The sequence below is a fragment of the Varroa destructor genome, unplaced genomic scaffold (genome assembly GCF_002443255.2).
Source record: "Varroa destructor unplaced genomic scaffold, Vdes_3.0 BEIS01000006.1, whole genome shotgun sequence".
NCBI lineage: Eukaryota > Metazoa > Arthropoda > Arachnida > Mesostigmata > Varroidae > Varroa > Varroa destructor.
Genome location: NW_019211459.1, coordinates 5,534,160 through 5,542,733, shown reverse-complemented (window position 1 = coordinate 5,542,733; position 8,574 = coordinate 5,534,160).

Here is an 8,574-nt window from a genome sequence, read left to right as displayed (position 1 = left end):
ACTTTGGCTGCGTATGGGCAATATAAGTAGGTTATATAAGGTTGATTTTTTCATTTATATCAGCGATTGCCGAAAAAAACGATATAATCATCAATGTTGTCCGTCTCGACATTACTCGGCTTTAAATATTCGGAAATAAAATTAACAATACCAAATTTTGTAAAAGTAAAGTTTGTGACTTCATTAACCAACTTCATCGATGATGTTTAGTCGACTGATTTATTATAGAATAAAAGAAAGCATATCAATTTACTGATCGTGCAATATTTCGAGTGGCTTGATGAAGTGCTGCCTAGCTTGCCTTTAAATGGACTTTTTTTTTTGTATTATCCTGATGATTTTATGAGGTTGAATGCCCATATTCAGATCTTCTTAAATCCTGGCGCAACCGAACACTGAGTTGGTTTACTGGTCATATATGTCTACATATGGATATATATATATATACGATACATATAAGTCTTTATGTACATTGGAAAGTCTACTGAATAATGTGGGATTGGGTTATTAATGAGATGTAGTAAGTAAAGCATTGCAATAAATGCTCACGAGAAGCCCAGCAGCGTCGCCTAGTAAATAGAACCACCCATAACTCTTAGCTATTAAATAGAACCCACATTTAATGGGTTCCTGCGAAATAAATTGAAAGGCGTTCTTTCATGTTTGCCAGAGGTCTTTTCAGATCAGTTCCCAAAGGGCGCCGACCATGCGAATGGTCTCCTCACACTTTCAGGAATACAAATAGCATAACAGGTTTTCCCTTCGTTTGTGCCAAACGTACACTGGCAAAATACGAGGACATAGGATCAACAGTTTTTTTTTCGTACTTGCGCGGGAACGTTTCATAAAGAATCTTGTTTACTCCCGCTTGAGAGGTCTTTTATTTAAATACTCTTTTCTGTTTGATATGGCAACATAATTTGTATGCGCATGCAATGCTCCATCCCTTTGAGGTTACAGAGATGTGAGTTGTTCTGATTAGGCCTAGGCCTTTTCATGACTCCAGTCATTCGCCTCGAATCAGGTCGGTGACTAAAATGTTCGAGCTGAAACTTATCGATAGTCAGTATGAGAAGAGAAAAATTGGTAGCTGCTTTTGCTGTAGTTATAGGTTAAGTATATTTGAAACGCTCATTTAATATTTTCGGTACAGAAAAAAATTCTTAAAGCCAATATTGCCAAGAGACGATTTGGCTTGGCTTTTATTTAGATGGCAGCAATTTGTGCATCTACAGTCACAATGACCCAGCAGAGAGAAAAATTAATTTTTCACCGGGCAGTCTGCTGTGGGTCATGTGAAGTCATCTCGACTTCTTGGTTCAGGATCATAGCATTATGACTGTTTAACATTTCACACTATTGCAAGAAGCTTAAAAGTTATATAGTGTATTATCATGTTGCGCCCTGTTGCTCGCGGCAGAGATCATCGATGTGGTGCCATATTTTCAGTTCATTATTAAAACCTGAACCTAGGTTTGCTGTTTTAGTTATAGTGTGCTTATAAGACGCGGCAATACCTGCAAAAGCATGAGCGACTTCGTCGGGTGTATATCTTTGCTGACTTGTATCTTTACCATCGAAGGGTCGATGAAGATAAATTTCGCAGACCACGTCTGCCCTAAAATGGAGAGAGAAAACAGGCTCAGCCTTTTAAAAACACAGCTTCATCCTACTCCGGTATCTAGTATTGAACGAATTTACCCAGCTCGACAGCGTTGTTCTCTTCATTCCTAAACATAAAAAACCACAAGGTTTTCATGGCAGAACTTTCATCAGACCAAGCCTATTTATTGAAAAGTTACTAAAATTTGCTTTACTTTTACTTTAGTACATACCACACAACCGGAATTAAAAATAGGCATTCGACGGTTGAATCTGATAAGCTCAAAACGGGACTCATGGACGTCACAGCCAGGCATGATTTGCTGGCAAGGATCGCTCACCTCGATAGAGATGATGGTCCGCGCTTGAGTGGCTGAACGACTGAAGAATGGTTGATGGCAGGCCGAATCTGTCGAAGCAGTACTTCTCCGGCAGTCGCTCATGAAATGAGGTGTCTTCCTCGAACAAGTGGAGCACCCGCCCTGCGAGTCCATACGACGGACTCCATCAGGCGACATCGAACGGCAGCGAAAGTCACGATCGGCTGGGTGTCGCCTTGTAGAATCGACGAGGGGCAACAAATCGAAAATGAACACTTGAAAACCAATTGGCCAAGCGTGACTCCCCTGTGCCCGGGTCCTTTTAACAGGAAACCTCTGTGCTCGGTTTCTGAGTTTTGGGGAAGATGGTTTGAAGCGATGTACATCGCTACAGCAGCGAGTTCCGAGGGGAGCTCCATTCGCCCGTCAGTATTGACTTACCAACTACCACGACGCACCTCTCAGATAAAGATCCCGTTTTCCGCTTCTCGAATTCATGCAGGAGTTGGATCGCTGCTTTATGCCGAGAAAAAGTGCCGCTCGAGTTACGGCCCTTAAGCAAACAGAGTAATATTAAGGACGGTATGGAAAATATTACCGAGCTGTAGACCGTATCTAGCCGAATTTAGATGTATGTGTGTTCGTATCGCCTTACTACCATAGAGGGAATTTTTTCCAAGGTTGAACTGACGAAGTTCGAGACAAACATCTGAAGTTATTCTAATAAGTAGATGTTGGATCGCGGGTACAACCGATAAAAAATTAACAGCTTAGCCCGTATCAGTTCATCCAGTGTAACACCGTTGTGATCTATACAAACGTTAGTAAGATAGAAGTCTGCATTTTTATCAGATAAGTTCCCTTTTTGCAAAGTTTTTTTTTTGTAGAAAATGATCTATTTCATTGTATAGACAGCCACATCGCGAGACTCTCTGCACCGGCAAAGTGTCTTCTCAGTTTCTCAGGCTTCTATTCTGATGTCTGTATAGATGCATATGTGGTAATGAATGGTATGAATGTCAATTAGCACGGTGTGCTGCGGCGGTGCCCGACTTTCAGGAGGTGCGCCATACGATAAATATACGATTAAGCTTTTGTCAAGGGTAGGTGTATTATGGTGGTTCGGAAAGATGCAGACGAAGATAAAGTGATTTCTTCTCTCTGAGGGAAAATGAAAAGCCATACAAAACGAACGAAACAGAACTGGAACAGAAGAAATCAAATGTGATCGAATTGAACTCGATGCGAGGAAGACAAGTGAAGGCCGATGCTCCGTAACCATAAAAAAAGGAATCGGGGGCCAGCAGTAGCGCGTTCGACAAAAGAGAATGAAAAGAAAGACCCCTATAGGCCCCTAACATGGGCGGGTTTTTCCTCCTGCAATGGTAGCGGCAGCAGGGTCGATATCAGTAAACTTTTGATTTCCTTCTCGCCCGCGTTTTCAAACTTTCCGCTCGTTCGTGCGATTCTGTCTTGCAGCTGCTGTTTTGCAAGAACAAGGGGCTGCTCGAAACGAGTTTTAGAGGCGGGCCAATAGGACCGTGGAGCCAATGGGTCAGCAGTACAATCAGGACTGTGGCGCAGGTTCGATGTAAAAAGGGAGACGAAAAATAAGAAGGCCAAAAAAGACAAGGGACAGCAGAAGCAAGAAAAGGCTCTGCGTACGAGCTCGCTCCCGGCTGCTACGGACCTGCGCGAAAGGAAGACTATAATACTGAACACATGAATGCACAATAACAATATGAAAATAACAGAATCAAGCGCAGTCAGGGAAGGCGTTAAGACACTTTTATAAGTTAGCTCTTAATGTAAAATATAGTAAATTGTACTTGTCATTGACACGATATTATCATTACTAACATTATAGAAAGGTGTGATACCATGAACGTATATTTTTATCGAAAAACTCCTCACGTTCCATATTCGGCTGACTGCTGAACGATGTTAGGCATAACAATCTAGCGTAAAGAAAAATTGATAGAAACGTCTTAATACAACATTCACTTCATATCATAGAGGACTCAATTCCCGTATAACAAGACCTGCGCTTGCATTGTGTAGGATTGACTATTTGTCCTTGTGTACTGTGAGTTTCTTTGTGCTCTCCCTGTTATTCGCCAATAGCGATTTTATAAACGCTGGCTGATGAACATATGGCGTGCGGGTAGGTTCTGATTAATGGATAACAGGCCAACGGAGTTGTTGCCATCAAATCCGAATGCAAAAATCCAGCCGCAGGTTCGACAACAAAAACAGCTTGCCACGGCAGGTGGTCAGGTCATCGTCCAGATCTGGCTTTTTTTTTTTTATTCCAATTGGCCAGCCCACATTAGCGCCACCACGCCCACTTCACAACAGTTTGCTGATAGTTTCTCTTGGAACCAAAAGCCAGCAAATACAAGGAAGAAAAAATTAAAGGACACGATAGACATGGACGCAATGCGTTCAGTTCCCTGGTATTTTGAGCTCCCTTCCGCCAAATTAGTCCTATCTGTTATTTCTTACTCTGTTTTCATGTTTGCTTGAGTTCTGTAGCCGTCGGTTGATTACCGCGTTTGGTTTGCCATTCTCGTTCTTCATCGTATACCCATTCTAGCCGTTTCCCTCGAACATTGCTATTTCATCTCTAGTAGCTGCTTACTGAGACGGACGAATGGGAGCAGTTACTGTTCAGACGAACGATACTCGAGCCCCGATACTTCGCTGTCACTTCAAGCTTATTGAGCCGTCCCATTGACGATAGCTGGCTAAGCTAGCTACACTGAATCCAGCGAAATCGACTGTCTGAATGTGTATATCCAGCCTGTCTGTCTGCCTCCCTCCAGCTAATGAGTCGTGGTGAACTCGGTGAAGTAACGAAAGCGGGGATCGCGCAGCAAATGACGGAATCGGCTCTCACGGACAGCTGGCCCAAGAGCAACTGTAGGGCGGGAAGCAGGTAAACGTAATGGAAGCTGCTAAAATAAAGTTGCCGTTATAGAATTCGTTAAAGAGCTACTTCACCTGTACGACTCGAGTAACAGCGGAAACGCGATTTGAAACGTTATTGTGGGACAAGATGCAATCATGATAATAATGGCAGTGGTCGCAACGATAGTCATCTCGGACATCAACCTCACATATAACCAGGTCATATCGAGAAATTACGCTGGCAAAATAAGGCCTAAATTGAGAACCGATTGTATGCAATTTCTGCTTGCTTGAAAGCGCCATTTTTTTCTCTAGCTGGCTTAAACAAGAGCCATACATTCCTCCACCCACTCACAGACGCCCTTCTATCCGAGCCTCGTATCCGAATTGCGTGTTAAGCCTGCACTTCGTGATGCCAAGAGCGGTTGCGACTTCACCCTTATCTCGTTTGAAGACCGCCGTCATCACCACCACCACCACCATTGAGAAACACATCGAGATCAAATTTATCGGTCAACTGCACAAACAATGTCTTGTGCGGAGTTTCGTAACCGAAATTAAGTTATAAGAAAAATCAGCATGTGTAGGTGGGAAGTGGGAATAAATTGAAGGAACGCTCTTGTCTTCACGGCCATGACTGGCCACGTAGCGATTACCATCCAGTTGGAAATGAGGGGCCATTGTCAAGGATATCCGTAACTACAAATAAACGTTGTCACGCGTGCCGATTCTAAAATAGATGGGGAAAAACAACCAAAATTATTCTATCAATACACCATTGGAGAGGAAATAGCTAACTATAGAATACTAAATGTGTTGTCATCCATTGCATCCTAGCCTACTTGTCTTTCGCTCACTATAGCCCACTCAATCATAGCTAAGCTGTCATAAGAGCAAAATCACTGTCTTTTGTCGCTAAAACTATTGAGTTCCCTATAGAAATTTCACCGATAAAATCACTGAACGAGGAGTCGACGCAAGCAGAACCGTTTCGCGAAGACACGCAGCTGCCTTAAGAAGTTATTCGCAGTTAACGATAATAATAATAATAGGATATGTATTAGTTTCCGGGTTCGAAGCGGACTTCTCATCGATGTGTGGTGTTGCGCCGTCGCAGACGAACCTCACCAGCAGTAATAAATATATTAGTAGAAATCTAATTAGGGTGGCAATGGAGTTGGCTATTGCAGAAAGATTATAGCTCCTGGTGAGACTGTGTCATGTGATGGCAGTCATGCTGTGTTACCTATAACGCCTATCCCCATCAGCCATTGCCAGCGCGTGTGAGGTAACTGAGGCGTATGGACCCAAACGGCGTTCATCTCGCCGTTGCCTCCGCCCCCGTCTCTTCACACCATGGTGCTATTTAGCGAGCTTGGTGTTTGCATGGGAGCGGAGTACGAATTAGATGCATTGCAAAAATTGCTAGCGGACGAATGTAGGCAAAAGCAAATTTTACCATTGTACGCTGAGTGGCCAGTAGCGTAGGCTTTTTAGAGTAAAGCAGAATAATAATGATAACAGCCGAGAGTGGACTTTGATTGGAATCGTCGACTTGGCCTCGTTGCATCTGCCGCTGTCGCCCGCCAAGTTCAAAAGTGATTTCTGATTTTCATGGTTAACAGCTGGCACCTGGCGGCGAAAAAAGGAAATAGACTATGCATCTTTTTTATCGGTTCCACGGACGGCTATTGAGTAGGCAATTATTTCGGCTACGAGTATGCAGATTTTCTTACAGGAGCTGTCGTACGAAGAGTGTACGTTTACAGGATAAGTTGTCTCCTGTGCAGGAAGTCGTTTGTTCGAGCATAGATCTATAGGCCCATTGCGAGCTGTGAAAAATACGCTCACGTGCTTTTTACGTACGTGTCGATCCACCACAGAAGATACACGAGAGAAAAGCAAGTACATTTTCTCATACAAGAAATCTGTAGAAAACAAAATATTCACCTGCCCTGTTGAGTAAACTACGACCAAAACGCGGTTAAAATTTACTTTCAAGCACGCACTCGATGAGGTGTGTCCTACATCATCTCCTTATATCCGATTATCATCAGGCTCGCTTTTAATAGTTCAGGTTGTATACGTTTCCTTCCTAACACGAGATCGAGAGAGGGAGAGAGGGGAGGGGTTGAAAAGCAGTAGATCCAAGACATGCCGGTTTTTGTTGTTTTTGGAGTCAACGCACCTCCCAGTCATAAACCTAAATTTCTCTGCATTAAATATAGCAATTGTTTTCTTATCCTGCGCTTCTTTTTATTGCTGCTAATGGAATGAAACTTTTGAAACTTACACAGTCTGCAAGTAGTAGGCAATCCGGCATAGCAAATAGCCAGCTACTTTTCATATGTTTTGTCATACAAGCGTACGTCAGGTCTCCACCCAACTCGCTACACATCAATAGCTAACTCACTGACTGTTTAGCTTGTTTCTCCAGGAAAATTATCCCATTGTTTCGTTCCTCTAGCTTGTTTCCATGTGTTCAGTTTACATGAGGATATCTCATCTACCGGTCGGCAACGATTTCGACCGGGACCCGAACGACCACGCCCTTTTGCCCACGCGGGCAAACTGTAGGAGCCGCGCTGTGTTCCAACCATTGACACTTTGTAGCCGTCAGCTGTGGCAGGAGAAGGGCTGACCTCGGAACAAGTTGAAGTCTAGTAGATTTGAAGCATACTCAGAAACTTCCCCACACGAGATCGGTGACCTGGTGCTAGGGTAAATTAGCAATGGCCTCCCAAGCTGTCCTTACACATATGAGGATGAGACTCAAAACAGGAAACTAAACATAGCACGACGGAGGCATGCAAGGAGATAGACAGAGTGACGGATTCAGACATTAGCGATAGCCAAACATAGTACATTCGCAGCACAGAAGCAGTGGAAGCTGCGATCAGACAAGCGTTGGTTGACGTTCGTAGTGACAAAACTGACTTTTGAGAGTCAGCTAGTTACGCCTTTTAGTAAGATGAAATAATATTGGTCAAAATCGAGCCACAACAGTGGCCAAACGGCACGATAGGGACGAAATAGTGGCCCCCATACACGGCTAAACGAGTTGCCCGTCGAGGTGACGTACCTCGACGCTATAAAAAGAATTTTCAAAAGGTATCTATCAATGAAAAATTAATGAACGCTCATCGAGAATTTCCAGCCTCGTAGCGTTGTCGAGGCACGAAAGAATTAACAATAATGACTGGATTAGGAAATATGAAATGTGTTCATTTGTAAATATACTACTTTGTGTATAGGCTCTAATAAACATATTGAATGAAGTTTTTGGCTAGAGTGTGCGTCATATCTCATAAAACGAAAATCCTAGAGACTTCAAATGAAGCGCTAGATAGTATTAATTTGCAGCTTCGGTTATGGCATACATTGAGCCACGGGCAGTCTAAAGGGTGTATCGACCTTTCGTTCATCGCAGGAAAACTTCGGTGGGGTTATATGAATAAATTTTATAAGTTGCCCTCAATTCTCCACTTACATTGAGTATCTCCGTGTTGTTGATGGGGAACAATTGCATAGTTTTAACGATAAATGCACTTAGCTCCGCTTTATTCGTACCTTATACCGTTCTTTCGTTTGGCTTAGACCTGCTTGACAATGAAAGACGGTATTCGAGATACAAGAGAAAAAGGCTGAATGATTCGTACGGTGCGGGTGTTAAAGTCAGAAAGTGAGCTACAATGGAACTAAGATTTGTCATAGACTTTGGCATAGAAATAGTGCTTTCAAT